This window comes from Hipposideros armiger, unplaced genomic scaffold (assembly GCF_001890085.2).
Source record: "Hipposideros armiger isolate ML-2016 unplaced genomic scaffold, ASM189008v1 scaffold_98, whole genome shotgun sequence".
Classification (NCBI taxonomy): domain Eukaryota; kingdom Metazoa; phylum Chordata; class Mammalia; order Chiroptera; family Hipposideridae; genus Hipposideros; species Hipposideros armiger.
Genome location: NW_017731448.1, coordinates 1685888 through 1702230, shown reverse-complemented (window position 1 = coordinate 1702230; position 16343 = coordinate 1685888). Strand labels below are relative to the sequence as shown.

At 47.2% G+C, this 16343-nt stretch overlaps 1 protein-coding gene across 3 annotated transcripts in view; it reads right to left on the bottom strand.

Annotated features, from left to right (window-relative positions):
* RETREG1 (reticulophagy regulator 1) overlaps window positions 1-16343 on the bottom strand; it is a 131980-nt gene that overhangs the window by 106139 nt on the left and 9498 nt on the right. Inside the window, exon 1 of one of the 3 annotated variants that reach the window (XM_019646208.1) lies at window positions 2524-2573. The exons of 1 other annotated variant lie outside the window; for it this stretch is intronic. The gene's annotated coding sequence lies outside the window, so the exon portion shown is untranslated. Of the gene's footprint in view, window positions 1-487; window positions 579-2523; window positions 2574-16343 lie in introns of those variants that run through there. One more of the 3 variants, XM_019646210.1, reaches the window with a different exon arrangement.

The window sequence follows — 16343 nt, the reverse complement described above, 5'->3', positions numbered from 1 at the left end:
AGCCATCTACTTTATTACCACAAAATTCTGAGTTTCAACTAAAGTTGGCTTTAACATCCCTGGTCTTTTATACAGATCCTGCAAAAGTGGTGTCTGAAGATGCTATGTGAAACTAAATTACGTACCAGTAAGGGGGGAAAAAAGCTGCCAAATAAACTAGGACCCTCTGAATTGTAAAATACATCCACATTTCAGACTTGTTTAAACATGTGTTATGTTGGGGAGAAGGGGATTCTATTTCTTAAAAATCAACAAAATACAGAGCTTTAAATAATTTGGAAAGAAGAGGATAATCAAAATGGAATGAGGTAATGACACAATTACAAATGGGAGATTAAACTCAGAAGCTTTTTTTTTTTCCTAGAGAAGTACTTCTTTAGTTGTGATGACCAAAAAAGTAAATTCAAGGGAGGAGAGAAATATGAAGAAAAAATAAAGGGGTGAGCTTCCTTCTAGAGGGAGACGAGAACTTTTGGAAGGCACTCACAGGCAGGGAAGCGCTGGGTGGTAGCAATCAGAAAGAGTCCATGCCGTGGAGACAGGAGACAGGGTGGCTCCGGTGGTGCTAATCCAGTGAATTCAGGGAATGTGCCCAGCTCAGCAGGGCCCGGTGGAGAACCCACAAAACAGCAGGGGGAGCAGCAGGAGTCTGCGTTCTTGAGCCCAGAGAGTGGGAGAAGCCAAGGGCACAGCTGGAGTGGAAGCAAGTCCATCTGAGGTCAAGGCAAAGCAAAATCAGCCTGCTCTAGTCCTGCTTTGCAATGAATTATGACAAAAGCCAAGGGCAAATCAAGTCGGGGGCAGGTCAGTGCAGTGGGCCCCTCAGCACCCCCAACCCTTCACCCCCCCAACAGGGCCTCACACCTTCTACCAGAGGTAGGTAGTCACTGCAGCTCAGAAGGGGACTTCCCAGCCAGGAGGGAGAGTTAGTCTCTGCAGCCCACTCCGGCTGAGTGACCAGTAAGTTAAATATTAACTACCAGATTCGGTCACAGAAAAGGAGCTAGAAGAGAAGCGATCCGATCAAAGGCAGACATTGTAAGACAGCAGGAGGCTAAGAGGGATGCAGGGAAGACACAGGGGACAGCAAAAGGGAAGTGAAACCCAGAAGCACAGAGGAGAGAAAGAACTAAATGCATGAAGGTCAGGGAAGCTGTTGTCATGAGCAGCCCGGTTGGTTTGTTTGGGCTTTCATGCAAATGACAATGAAATATACTATATTTCTGCCCAGGAGCACCTGTCATAGTTGGAATTTTGGCCCAGATCACAGCTGCACAGGGTGGCCAGTCCGGCCAGTGAGAAACACCCCTATGTCCCGCTCTCTCTGCCTCAGTGTTTTCATCTGTAAAGCGAGGCGCTGGCTAGATAAGTCTTTGCCCAAAGTGGCTGGCCCTCAGAATTGCTTGGAGGCACTTTCTAAAAACACAGATTCCTGGGCCCCATTCTGGCCGTGGGAGATCAGACTCCCCAGGGGTGAGGGGCAGGAATCTAATGTGTTCACAGCCAGCTCTGCCAACAATGGACTGCTCAGGCCACTGCCAGCCAAACACTCTCTGAGCCCATAAACCACCAACTAAAAGTCCACCATGTGACTGATCCAAACATCAAGCTGCACTCTGGGGCCTCTTCCTTCATAAATAAATACATGTCCAGGCAGCAAAGCACAGTGGCAGGCGCTGAGGGGGTTGTGAAGAACAGCTCGTGGGTGGGGAAGGGGAGCCAGACACACACTAATAAATTCAATGACCGCTACGGGCACTCCCGAGAAAGAAAGAAGCCTGGTGTAGCTATAAGAAAGGATGAAATCCTGCCATTTGCGACAACATGGCTGGCTCTTGCGAGGATCATGCTAAGCGAAATAAGTCAAATGGAAACGGACAAGATCCATATGATTTCACTCATCTGCGGGATATAAAACAGAAAGCAACAAATGAGCAAACAATGCAAACAAGCTCACAGACACAGTATGGTGGTTACCAGAGGAGAAGGGGGTTGGCAGGAGGATGAAGAAGGTAAAGGGGGTCAGTTATATGGTGATGGAGGGAGACTAGACTTCAGGTGGTGAACACACAATGCAGTATATATAATAGATGACGTATTAAAGAATTGTACACTTGAAACTTAATGTATTAACCAGTCACTCCAATAAGTGTAATTCAATGTGTAGTAAGGACCTACCATGGGCTGGATATTTTCATATCTCTGTCTCATTTAAGGCAGCAGCCTGATGAAGTTAGATATATGGAAATCATATATTCATAAGTAGATTAGGTTGGAGCAATTTGTCTAAAATCGTGCAGCCTGTAACTGAAAGAATTGGGTCTTCTTGATGCCAAGTCCACTGCTCTATGGAGTCCCTTGGCACCTGCTTTAATCAACTGATCCAAAGCACCAGAATGTTCTAGAGAGCAGAGCTGAAAGAGAAGTGTCATATTGCCTCCTGCCTTGTAAATGCCCATTCAGTTGTGCTCAACCGCTCATCATCTCATGTGCAATTCTGTCCAAGAGCCCGTTCCAATGTACCTGGCCCTGTCCAGGGTCCCGGAAAGGAATTCCGCCACCCTGCAGTTCTGAGACTGACGGCACAGCCACAGCGGTAGGTGATGCTCTGCTTCCTTGCCTCTGTCACTCTGAAACCCAAGCATGCGAGGAACTGGACTTCAGTCCCCGTGCCTCCATGTGGCACCAGCCTTGGCTCTGTCCTGTTGGTCGGCCTGGCTCTCCAGCCCTTCCCTACCCTGCTCCCCGCTCCCCTCCCCACAGGAGCCCCGCCAGGGTTCTGCTTCCCTAGCTCCAGCCAGTCCCTTTCCAGGTGAATTACTCTCAATCATACCCTAATAACCTAAGATCACGGCCACATACAGACGGGCTCCTGGGCTGACCATTTCTTGTCAAGATCCCAGGCTCAGCAACAAAATTTCACACAGCCCAGACCCTGCCCATCCCAGTCTGAGACCATGAGGTTCCAGAGCTAGGACTGAGGCTTTCATACCCCACGGGCCAAGTGTCTGGACTGAACTGCCTGCCGCACAGTCTCCATCTATGTCAAGGTAAACGAGCCCTGCAGCCGGCTCTGTCAGCCCCACAGAGATGCGGACCCAGCCTGACTCCTCCGAACTCCTGCTACCAAAGCGCACGTTCTCTCAGGCTGCTAACTCAGTGAACAGACAGAGAACATGGCTGACATATCTGAACAAACTATAAGAAACTGTACAGATTAGAACGAACAGGTTACTCAAGATCAGAGAGCCCACAGTATCCTGACTTACACCCTGTCCCAGCATACTTAGGTTTCGACAATAAATTATATGGTCACCCTAATATAGATCCAAATGATCACATGATACAGAAGCAACTGTCTGGTTTGTTTCAAATGTCCAAAACATAAAATAGACTGAACACTGAATTAGTATTCTGTCATCCTGGGAAGGCCATCTACCTTAAGGCCAAATTCAAGTGTCCTTTACCAGTACACTGAGGCTGTACACCCAGCAGAGGTGACCCAGGGTGACCCCATTCATGAACACACCCCTTTGTCTAAGAACACAGGGGAGCAGCCTCCCACAGACATGATCTTAATATCAGGCACACCAGGAGTTGTCCCAGGAACACATCAGCCACTTTTATTTCTTATTCATGCCAAAATGTTCAAAAAACCATGTAATCCCCAGAGCTGGATGTGGACTCTCGTCATTATAGTTTCCAGATACATTGAAGTGGCAGAACAGTGATGACACTCTTGGGTGTCTGTCCCTATGAAAGGCCACACTGGGATAGGGAATTCAAAGCTAAGGATTAGGGCCGGCCGGGTGGCGCAGTTGCTTAAGAGTGCGAGCTCTGAACAACAGGGTCACCGGTTTGATTCGCACACGGGCCAGTGAGCTGCGCCCGAGCTGAGCTGCCACTGAGCTGCCAACAGGTGGCAGGATGGCCCAGCTGGTAAGAGCACAAGCTCTTAACAACAAGGTGGCCGGTTTGACTCCCATATGGGATGGTGGGCTGCACGCCCCCCCCCACACACACACACACAACTAGATTGAAAGCAGCGACTGGACTTGGAGCTGAGCTGTGCCCTCCGCAGCTAAGACTGAAGGACAACAACTTGAGTTGGAGCTGATGGGTCCTGGAAAAACACAATGTTCCCCTTCCCCAATTCCCCAATAAAATCTTTAAAAAAAAAAAAGCTAAGGATTATAATCCTACTTGGTGCAACTGTCCTGACTAACCCAGGGTAGAAAATGTTTTCAAATCTTGAGTCAAAAAAAAAGGAGTTTCTGATGCGTGCACTGGATGTCCTAACTGCAGGCTTGGAAGAGGAGGACTATGGCCGGTTATTCTCAGTACATGGGGAACTATGACTCCCAGCTACCCTTGGCCACACCGAAAGCACAGGACAAAGGGGTGGTAAGTATTTGGGCACCAATATTATGTATCAGTACCGTCCACTCTGGGCCCACACACCGATAGACACTGTCCAGTGGCTTTTGATCGCAGGGTCGCCTCAAGGCCAGAGACTATGATATGTCATCCCGGGTAGGAAAACCCTTTCTGATCCTTTCCTATGGGTCCAGTTTATAAAGAAGACAGGAACGGAGAGAGGGAGACAAGGAGGGTGGGGGAGGGGGAGAGGAAGGGGGCGGGCGAGAGGAAGACAGAAGGCCTTTATGAGTGCACAAGCATGAGAGGGCTGGCTGCCTCATGGACCTCAGTCCTTAAAATGTCTTATACTCCTGTTTCTAGAACATTCCAAACTGAGAGTGAACCTGGGATGAGCATAAATCTCTTTTGATGGCTGTCAATTTTATAAGGTCCCCCAACTGCAGCCCCTGATTCTGGAACTGCCAGGACCACAGAGCAGGGTTCGGGAGTGGACCAAGCAGAGCCCCTCGCCCATGCAGGTTATCCTGTCCACGCAGGTGGAGCGAGTGTGCCCACGTGTGTGTGAGAACACAACATCACCACAACAAGCAAGTCCCTCACTTCAAACCTGTGCAGGCGGATTAGTTGAACCTGGACCTCAAAGCGCAAGTTAATTTATAAATCAGGCTTCCTTCAGCAATAGTTATTTTTATTTAAGATAATATTTTAATGTCTTGTTTTCCATTTTGTGATTTTTTTGTTCCAATGGCACAAACAAGTAGCAACACGAAATTTAATGGGACATTTTTGGGTGGGAAACTGTGATTCCGGGAAAGAATCACAGGGTAACGGCAGCTGGCCTGAGTGAATTCACGACCCGCGTGGGCCACCGACTCGAGGAAGGCTGTGTCTCTATAATCCTTGCTGCTACTCTGTGAGGTGCCCGTTTTCTAAAAATGAGGAAACTGAAGCTCAGAAATATCATGGCACTTAACTGGGTTCATCTTGCTAGAAGCTATTCACCTCATTCCAGAACCCCTACTCCCCAGCCATAGGTGTGTGTGTGCGCGCGCGCGCACACACACACACACACACACACACACACATATTTGCCTGCCTCCATGAGTATTTATTTCTACTACAGCTCAGTCCAAAAAGCAATGGAGAGAGCTTAAATATCTACTATAATACAGACTAAGTACAAAAATATAAGGAAATTGGCAAACGGAAAACAAACCAAAGGAAAAAAGATTACTCATGTCTGAGATTCGCCCACAAGAATTCAAGCCATAAGTTGAGATGCAAGAAGGCAGCCACAAATTTGGTTCTGAGAAGAACTATTCCGGCTAAGAATTTGATACTTCATCATGAGGAGTCTGTTTTTTTATTCCAGTAAGAGAAGGCTAACACAGAGAATAGTCCCATATTTTCTTAGTATGAAAAATATCAATCAATAAAACACAGCAAGTGAATGTCACGGACGACTGCCCCAAACCCCCTCGAGAGCCCGGGAACCACAATAATGACCCAAACAGCAATACCACGCTGACTTGTTCAAAGTGGCTCGATGGGGATGTTTGTTTTTAATGATTTTCACTGTTTGCCAAGAAGGAGCTGCAAAACAGGAAGACCATAAAAATGGTGATTGGAAGTGTTGCCGAAGGAAACGAAGTCACCGTCTTCCACATATACAGTTTACAAACTCACCTTGTTGTGCCCTTGTTGAAGGTGCGGGCTTTACCCAGCAGGTCTGTGCTCCTGTGCCCTCCGTGCATACACATGTGCATGCTCAGCTGCACAAAAACCCTAACAACCTTAATTAAACAAGAGACAAGGACATCCCTTAGGATAGCCCTCACCAAGCTCCAACGGAAAACATATGTCTCTCCTGATAATTCCACCTGAGATTTCCAGGGCCACATTAACTGTCCAAACAAGACAGACAATGCCCATGAAAAACAATGTGGGGAAGGAGAATAAAAGAATACATAATGAGGAAAGGTGACAGCTTCTCACTAAGCTCTCCGAATGAGCCACTCAGCCGCTGTATTTACAACATTTGACAGTAAACACAAATAAGAAAACAAACGCCTCTGTTCAACCACCAACGGTCAGCGAGCCCCAGAGCCTAGAATAGAACAGGACCTACACTTCAATCACACACTTGCCCTGCAGCCAGATAAGTGAATGAGAGGGAAAACTGTGCTCCTCCATTAGTCCTCAAAGCGCCCTTCACAAATAACCCCAACCCTACATCAGAACTCCGAATCTGCTAGACCCAAAGGGAAACAAACGGTATTCTGATCAGCTGGGTTCTTTGGCAAAAAGCGTTTGTTTTCAAAAGTCTGGCAAAGGCACAAGACTGAAGATACCATCCCATGGACAGTTGTCACCTTCAGTAGCTGACACCAGTCTCCTTGGCAGCCTGTGATCAAATTAGGCGGCTCCATTGCTTTCCTAGAGGAATGGGTTTTTTTCCTTTCATAGCACTCATCTTGGTTCCTACTTGCGTATTTATTTACTTGTCCACTTGTTCATCATTTCCTGACACCCAAGCTCCATGAGGACAGGGTCCACTCTCTCGTTCACTAATGTCACCCCAGCACTAGGTCACTGCTGGGCCAACAGCACGTGCTCAATAAACACACTTTGTATTGTTGCGCATTCGGTATTTGTTGAGTGAATGAGTCAACTAGCGGAATTAAACAATCATGCATGGAATTAACATAATCATTAATTGTGAAATCCCTAAAGCAAATTATCATTAACAGTATCAGCTTGCCAAAATGGAATAAAATTTTAAAAAATGTATGAGGGCAGCATGAAAATGTGTATACAATTTTTGAAGAGCCTTTGAGAAGCAACTGAGAACATGGATGGCCTTGGACACTGGCTTCGATTGATTTTTATCTCTTTAAGGGAAACCCTGGCTTCTCATTAGTTATTGGGAAGTCAGGCTGGCTCTCCTAACTGCCCATGTGCTAAAGCCCAACAGTGTGGTTGGCTGCGTCAAAGAAGATGGTGCCCTGGCCATCTCATGCAACCTCATCTCTGGGGCATGGCAGCAGGTGTGCCTCCCTCCAGTCTAAGAAGTCGTGCTTGAACGAAAGCCATGCCAATACACAGTGCACATCATGGCTTCTCTCCAGGCATCTGGGAGTTTCTGAAGCCAAAGATCGTGACTGACATTCTGGGGCGTGTAGCCCAGGAAACCCTGGTAAGAAACTGGTTAAGGTCTCTCGCTGAAACTTTCTGATGGGATACACAACATGACAATGCAAGTTGTGGTTTTGAATTTACCCAGGAGCTACTTGAAAGTTAAATTCAAAAGGTAAACTAATACATACTCATTCCTAAAAATGGTGACTTAAGAGAGAAAGTAAGGTTTCCATACTATCAATACCTGCAGACCCATTCAGCATGAAACGCGCAGCTGCAGGGAAGCCGGTTCCTCCTCACACAAAGGTGGATTGGGCTTTAGGCAACTCAGACCACTGAGCCCCAGATGACAGGCCCTGAAGTCATCTTCTGGCTCGTGGTGAAATTCCCGTCTCGGGCGCTGGTGACAGTACATGCAGTCTTGTGCACCGTGGTCCCTAATATGTGCTGTTCTCATGGACATGTCTGGTCCCGACTTTTACATTTTATTTTATTTCCCATGAAAGCCTGATTTTTTTTTTTAAACACTAAGTGCATGCACGGTGTTTGTTTGGGAACATCCTGCATTGTGTGTACCAGATCCGGGAGAGCTCTGATGAGAAGAGGTCCACAGCTATTTTAAAGAGGTTTTATTAACAACAACAAAAATAGTCCTTAAGTTGTATTTGAGAACTCACATAACTATCAAAGGGACCGTGTCCATTTTAACAGGTCTTGGTGTTGTTTTAGCAAACACAAGTGATCAGTGTGTCGTTCACATATAATGTTCCCGTTGACTAGTAAATGCATTGTCAAGTGACGAGAACTCTCCCTATGAAAGATTTTCCAGGATGGAGTTCACCCTCATCATTTGAAAACAGGTGGCATTGCCATTAGCTGGATGGTAAACGTCTTGTATCAAGCAGATGTGGTCAAGTCGAGCCATTATGACTGAGAGCGAGACAAGGTCCCTCAATTGTCTCCTTTTGTCCAAAGCGACTTTAACAAACTCTGGCTCTGTGGCAAGGGGTAAGAAGGGAGTGTAAAGTCTGAAGCTCAGAGCTAGGAGCTTTTGAGGGCCCCAGCACATCGTGGGGAGATCTATCAATACACCCACACGAGACTCTCAAGACCCCCAGAGATGTGGTTGAACCAACACCGTAAATTTTCCACACTGACCTGAAAACTCTGATCAGTGACCCTGGCACTTGGGAGCATGGTTATTTTGCTTTCCTAAGTTTCGTCACGTTCATTGTTCAACACTCAGCAGCGTGCAGTTTTAAACAGGGGTCAGGAGGCTCTGATATGGGTCATGTTGTCACCAGCTCACTGTGGGAACTTGGGCCTCAGTTTCTTCATCTCTAAAATGAGGTGATTAAACTGGAGCAAAGACTCCCTACCTTTTGTTTTGTCATACAGATGCCTTCTTTTGAAAGGGTTTAGCTGCTGACAAAACAAATAACCTGGTTTACTAGGTCAGAGCTAGTGCAACTTGATCATAGAAATGAGTATCTTCCATCAGCTGTTTGAAATACGGAAAACAGGTTGGGACCTTCCAAGTACTGGGGAGCGCGGAGTCCTAGACGGTTTTAATAGATTCATTCTATGATTCTTGGGCTGAAATCTCCTCTGGATGCGTATTTCCTTCAGAGCTACACAGAATGCCAAAACATGGAACAAAAGGGCCAGGGTGTCCTTGAGACGCTGTCAAGCAGAAAGTGGCACCCACGTGGCTTGAAGCTCCAACTCAAACCTAAAATGTAAATGGCAATGACACTCTCTCAACTCAGTGCATCCTGCTCTGAGACAAGTTAGAGGATTTGTTTCGAGCGCTGTACTAAGTCAAGGGCAAGGCATGAATTCTCTCCACCTTTTGGTTCCTTTAGGTGCAGCCTATTCTAGGGTCACCCATGTGCCGGCAACGCCAGGCCTGACACCCACCCTCCAGGGCATGGCTCAGCAAAGCCCACAGCATCCAGCCAGGGCAGCCTCCCTGCACAACTCCAGGGGGCGCCACTCGGGCCATTTTCTGAGTGAGTACCCCTGGGAGGCCCACAGAAGCCCAGTGTTCAACTCCACAGGGCTACGACGGACCACGAAAGTCACAGGCAGCTTTTAAATGGCAAACGTTGAATCTCAGAAGTATGAAAGCCAAAAGAGAAATGCCTCAGGCTTTGTCCTGAAGATCTAAAGCACTTGTAGTAGTCACTCAGCAAGCAGTCTGGCCAATTTCCTGCTTACCTACATACCAGAAATCCACAATCAATAGCTGGACCATCTACCGCTCCATCTATAAGAGACCAGGCATTGAAAAGGCGTCCAGCTGCTCCAAGGCAACACTGGATACCAGAGAAGACAGGGCAATGCTTCCAAATGCTAAGGGAAAATTCCTTCCAACCCAGAATTCTAACCAAGCCAAACTAGCAATCAGCTTGGTAAGATAAAGACAGTTTCCGCACACAAGTTCTAAAAACATGCATTTCCTTTGTACTGTCTCAGAGCTACAGCGTGTGCCCTCTCAATGCAGAGAAGCTCACTGAAAGAGTCCAGTAACAGAAAAAACAAACAGAAATGCGAAACTCAGAACAAACATAAGAAAGCCTTAAACCATCATGAATATGCTTAAGGAGAAGAAATGGGGGGCCTCCCTAATCAGGCTGCTGACTTTCTCCTGACCCCGTTTTCAGCCAGGGTCCAGTAACTGAGGCTCTAATACAGGAAGACAAGGAGTGAGATGATGACGTGGATGTCCTAAGGGGACAGCGGGCTCAGGGGACAATCACACTACACCGGAACAGGAGGATTTGGCTCCAAAGGAAGGGAAGAAAAGAAAGAAACTGAAGTGTCAGCCTGATATGCTTGACCTTTATCAAAAGGAGTTTCCCAGAAACGTTGGAGCGTGAAAAAGATCCAATAGAAAAAAATGCTAAGAATAACAGCAAAATAAAGTTGCACAAGAACTATAAATGTGGAGCTCACCTTAGTTCACAATGCTTACACAGTCATAATGATAAAACCCAAAACTGTGGCATCATTACAGAAGACGGAGGAGGGGATGGGTGTGTATGTGAATTAGGGCAGGACGGAAACAAAATAATATCTCAGGTTGCTCAATCAACACACGGCATTTAAAAATTATGTTTAGTGACGGATGTTGACTTAGACTTGTGGTGATCATTTCACAATTTATACAAATATCAAATCATTATGTTGTAAACCCAATATAATAAGTCAATTATACTTCAAAACTATTGTTAAGGGAATTATAAATGTAAAAAAAATAGCATTGTAAGGATATTATTTAGAAAAGCCTCAATAGAGCTAAAAGCAGAAAATTAACAATAATTGCTCTGAGAAACAGAACTGGGAAGTGGAGGGGAAAGAGGCTGCCGTGGTTTTTTGTTTGTTTGTTTTTTGTTTTTATTATTATTTTCAGGTGTACAGAACAATGCAATAGTTATCCTTTTCACCCCTCAAAAGAAACCCCCTTCTCCCATTTACTGCTCTCCCACCCCTGATATCATGCTTGTCTATTACAATTCCATCGACTCCATTCCCACACTCTACTCCACGTCCTGTGACTATATGTATATATAATTATAGTTGACATACATTATTATTCAACATCAGCTTCAGAAATACAGTGCAGTGGTCAGGCCTCTACACCAACTATGAAGTGGTCTCCCTAACAAGACATGAGTCCATCTGGCCCCCTAAAAAATATTTACAACATTATTGATTATATTCCCCAGACTGTCTTTTCTATCCCTGAGGCCATATTGTAGTTACCAATTTGTATTGTCTCATCCCTTCCCCTTCTCCGTCATCCCCACCCCCTCCCAACTAGCAACCCTCAGTTTTTCCTCTGTGTCTCTGAGACTATTTCTGTTTACATTTCTCATTTATTCAGTTTTTTAGATTCTACGTACAAGTGAGTACATATGGTATTTGTCTTTCTCTGACTAACTTATTTCACTTAGCATAATGTTCTCTAGGTCCATCCATATCATTACAAATGGTATGAATTCCTTCTTATTTATAGCTGAGTAATACTCCATTGTGTAAATGAACTGTAGTTTCTTAATCCAGTTGTCTACCGATGGGTATTTCGGTTGTTTCCAAGCCCTGGCTACTGTGAATAACGCTGCAATGAACATAGAGGTGCATATGTTTTTTCGAATTAATGTCTTGGGTTTTTCTGGGTTAATACCTAAGAGTGGAATTGCTGGGTCATAAGGTAGTTCCGTTTCCAGTTTTTTGAGATACCTCCATACTGATTTCCACAGTGGCTGCACCAGTCTGCAGAGGCTGCAGTGTTTTTATTAAAAGTCGGGTGGAATTAATTGATCTGAGAGAAATGCAAAAAGAGTGTGTGCATGTGTAGAGAGAAACAGAGTGACTGGTTTCCATATATAGTACTTTTCACATCATTTACCACACATTCTATAACTATAGCTTTAATTTTTTTTTACTCAAGTGGGATTCATCAGAGTTTTAATAAGTTTCTGAGAATTAGAAAAACAAACACAAAGAGAAATAAAATATCTTCAATTTGTAGTAGGTGCCATGAAAGATACAAGCAGATCTTGAAATTAACAGGCAAGACCCAGAGAGGGTGGCGGGACAGACCCCCTGAGGAGGTGACTATGAGACTAATGACAGCGAAGGGGATGTGGACAAGATGGTGGGGACAGCAGAGCTTTGGAGACTGAAGGAGCGGGCCCAGGAGCTGGGAAGAGCTGCGAACAGAGCAGGGGGGCTTTGCCGATGAGCCCGAGAGGAACAGAATGATCTGGGTTCCCGACATCCTCCTGTGCTTCCTTCGACTAAAGACGCCACCTTCAATGCCAGCCCAACAGCCAAGCCACCTCCCAGGGTATGGCAGAAGTGCTCCCTAGAGACAAGATGTCATTTGCCCAACACTAATGTACCCAGGCTCACACCTCAGAGTACACATGTTTTAGGTGCCACCGAACAGCGATGGCATCCACATCACCTGCAGAGAAAGAGCCATCCTCAGGTCAAATGGACAAACACAAAAGGGAACTGAAATACGACGAAGCTGGGCCACCTGACAGCTCAGAGATAGACACCCCTGGTTTTGGTAGTTAACACCGAAAGTGGAAAACAAGAGAGGCAGAGTGCAGCTGTGGTGGGTGCCCAAATTTTGCTTGGAAACATATATTAACTTCTTTCCCGAAAGCAGCTAAGAGGCAACCAGCTATGTGAGAGGCAGCTGATGTTTTGAGACGTAAATTAACTTTGTCCTCTAGAAGACAGCGGGGATAAGCCATATAACATCGCACGGTCACCTTATGCTGCACCCTCCCCTCGCAGTAGAGTCTGCTTGATGGGGGTAGAACACACAGAAGCCTGGGTGGAATCCCAGCTCGGCCACATACTGCCATCTTGGGGCAAATGACTTCCATGCCCTGAGCCTCGCCATTCCCCCTCTGCAAATGAGGCAATGATCCCGTGCTGGGTGGTGTTGAGAATTCAATAAGATAACTACGTCAAGTGCCCAGCAAAGGAGGAGCCCAATACATGGCCATTGTTAAAATCAACCATCACTGAAGATATCTCCAAATGAAGTCACGCAAGCCCACAAAAAGTGTGCCCTCAACCTGGCTTGTTATACAGTAGCCCAATTGGTTTAATCCAGAAACCCAGTGGGCCTGCGTGGCCGCATGAGTGAGTGCTCGGCGTCATCGGAGTTTATCTTTCCAGTGAAAGGCTGGTCAGGGTCTGGGCACAGATGGGAGGCCGGCTGCCCCATGGGTGGTGACTCCAGCTCTTCCTTCCAGGTCTAAGATTCCATGTGCAGCGTGCAAGGGGCCACACCTCGCCCGGCGTGTTTTCACTTAGGTGGTGCTGTCTTAATTCCCCAGGACAAAAATATTTCCTTCCCAAATAAACTGAAATAAGCGGAGAACACAGCACTGTAGAAAACCTTTCTGAAGCATCTTGGGAAATACTTTATAGAGTTTTTATGCTCCTATAAAAAGCACATCTTGGGCCGGCCGAGTGGCGCGATGGTTAAGAACTCGCTTGGGATGCCAGAGGGCCCCGGTTCGGATCCCACATATGAGGGCCAGTGACACTGCCCTCCACAGCTAAGATGCTGAACAACAGCTCAACCTGGAGCTGGGCTGCCATGAGTCGCCGGCGACGGCGTAGGCTGCAGTCCCTGTGGCAGTGGATTGCCATGGACTACCGTGTGTGGCCAGCAGCCAGCGTGAGCGGCCAGCAGCCGCAGTGAGCGGCCGTCCAGAAGCCGGCGACTGATCTGCCTCGCCAGAGAAGAGCGCAATGATGGTGCCAACTTGGGCCAGTGAAGCAACGTCCTCCACAACTAGACTGAAGAACAAAATGATAGCAACTTGTCTGTTCCCCTTCCCCCAATTCCCCAGCATTGTTCCCATCCCCCCAACTCCCCAATAAAAATCTTAAAAAAAAGCATATCTTTAAAGATATGCGGCTACCATGGACACATCTGAACTCTCCTCTTTAGCAAATGGGGAATTTCCTATGCAATATTTACTGTTAATGTAATACAGCATAGGGGGTGACCACAATACTAAACGTAGTACTATTTCAAAAATGCACCTTGAAAAAAAAAAAGGTTGGTCTACGAGGACAAAGATGAAAATACAGGAGACTTGATAAAAAATGTATTCACTGAAGAAACAGTCAAACAAATAAAACCAAGAAACCAACATCATGAAGCAGCGTTTTCCTACCATCATTCGGCGTCCTGATAGCCTTCCCCTTGAAAGCTGCAGCCAGCCCCTTCCTCCTCCAACCTCCTCAATCTCAGTAGATCATTCTTCTTCTTCAAAGAGAAATTAGCTGCCACTGCACAGGACTTCTGGCACTTCCACGACAGGCATGCCCACCGTTCCCCCTCGTCCTCCGGTATCAGAGGACTGACTGCGTTTTCTAAGCCCAGCCCGCTCAGCCTTCCCCAGAGCCGCCTGCTGCCACGTCTCCCTCCCATGGCACTGCCTCCATCCCCACAAATCCCAGTGCCCTTCACAGTCCCCACCCAGGTGTCTCCAGGCATCTGAAGAGTGGGTGGAGCATGGCATGGACAGGGGCATGGTTAGGACGCTACAGAAGGAATGCAATGGAAACAGCTAAAATGCAGCTTCTGACATTAAAAACGGTATCTCAAGAGGTGCGAAAGCCAGGTGTCAGAGAGAAAGCAGATTTCCTAAAGTGCCAGAACTCCCACTTGGCAAGTCGGGAACAGGCCTGAGGACCAAATCACAGAGGGGCCCAGGAGGACCAGGGAGGAGTCTCGCCCTCCATGGACACTGAGCCTTGAGGCCGCAGTGAGGAGGAGAGAAGAGACCCCTCCTCTACCACGTGACTAGGAAGACCACGCCCCTGCCCTCCCTGCTCTCACGCAGGTGCTGAAGGAGCCATTGCCCGTCGAGGCCAGCTGATGACTTCTGCTGCCCCCTCCCTTAGTTTCTCCGGGACACCTCTCTCTGGGGCTCGCCATGCTCTAAGTCTCCTGCGGTCACTCACCTAGTGAATGTCAGTTTCCTCAACCCTCTCCCTCAGGCTCTCCTCTCCTATTACCCGATATGTGCTCCCAAGGAAATGTCACAATCCCCAGCTACCCCCACCCAGGCCAAGCCTGCACCGCCAACACACCCCAATCCATGTCCCCACCCCGCCTGTCCCCTGAGAATCACCCATGTATCTTCTCTGCAGGGACTTGGATAACTGCACTTGATGGCATACGGGCACATCAAATTCCACCACCTCCAAATTGGGCTTGTCACCCTCCTCTCCCATCACCAAACCTGCTGCAGCTTCAGGGACCCTCGGAATTGTTAATACCAGCCACTCCTCACTGATCATTGTGGGCAGAGTCATTACCCAGCCCCCGCCTCTGCCTCCTCTCCCACCCATGAAATCATTCAGCCCTCCCGATTTTACCTCTCGTCAGCCCTGATTCCACTTCCTCTCCCTCATCCCCACTTGCTCTCCTCACTGGTCACTGGCTCCAGGCTCTTGCTCCCCTAATTCATCCAGGGGAGCGATGGAGAGCCAACAAGCAGGATTTGGCACAGTTACTGCATGAAGCACTAAGCTTAACTGACGGCATCTCGCCTTGAGCACCCAGCTCCAACCACCGTGACTCGTGCTGGTCCACAAACACCCCAAGCCCACTCTCTCCCCAGGGTCTTCACACACGCCTTTCCTCTGCCTGGAACATTCCACCACAGAGGGAGCTGCGTGGATCCGTCTCTGATGTGCGTTTCAGGTTGCTCCTCTGAGAGACCAGCACTCACCCCTCCAGCCCAGCAGCACCTCCTTAGCACTCCCTCGTCCCTGCTTTAGTTTTTTCGGTAACATCGATTCTCCTAGCATTTTGTATATGTACTGTCTTTTTTTTTTTCATCATCTCCACCACTAGAATATAAGTTCCAAGAGAAAGGAAATCTTGCTATTATTTTTTGTCTACTGTTGCATATCCAACACCCAGAACAGTGTTGGTAGGTAGTAGACACTCAATAAATAATTGTTGAATTTTTGAATGCAGGTCTTGAAAGGGAGTGATACAGTGGTATTTGTATTAGGGTGATAGAGGCTGCTTATTTGATATAGCCCAAATCCCTTAGCACAGTCCAACAGTAACCTCTCCATAAATTGGCCCTGACAGGTCTCTTTCCAGCCTCACTTCTGGATACTCCCCGTAGCACATAAAACCTCCCTTCCCATCTCTCTCTCCCTCTCTCCCTCCCTCCCTCCCTCTCCTCTCCTCCCTCTCCTCTCCTCTCCTCTCCTCTCCTCTCCTCTCTCTCTCTCTCTCTCTCTCTCTCTCTCTCTCT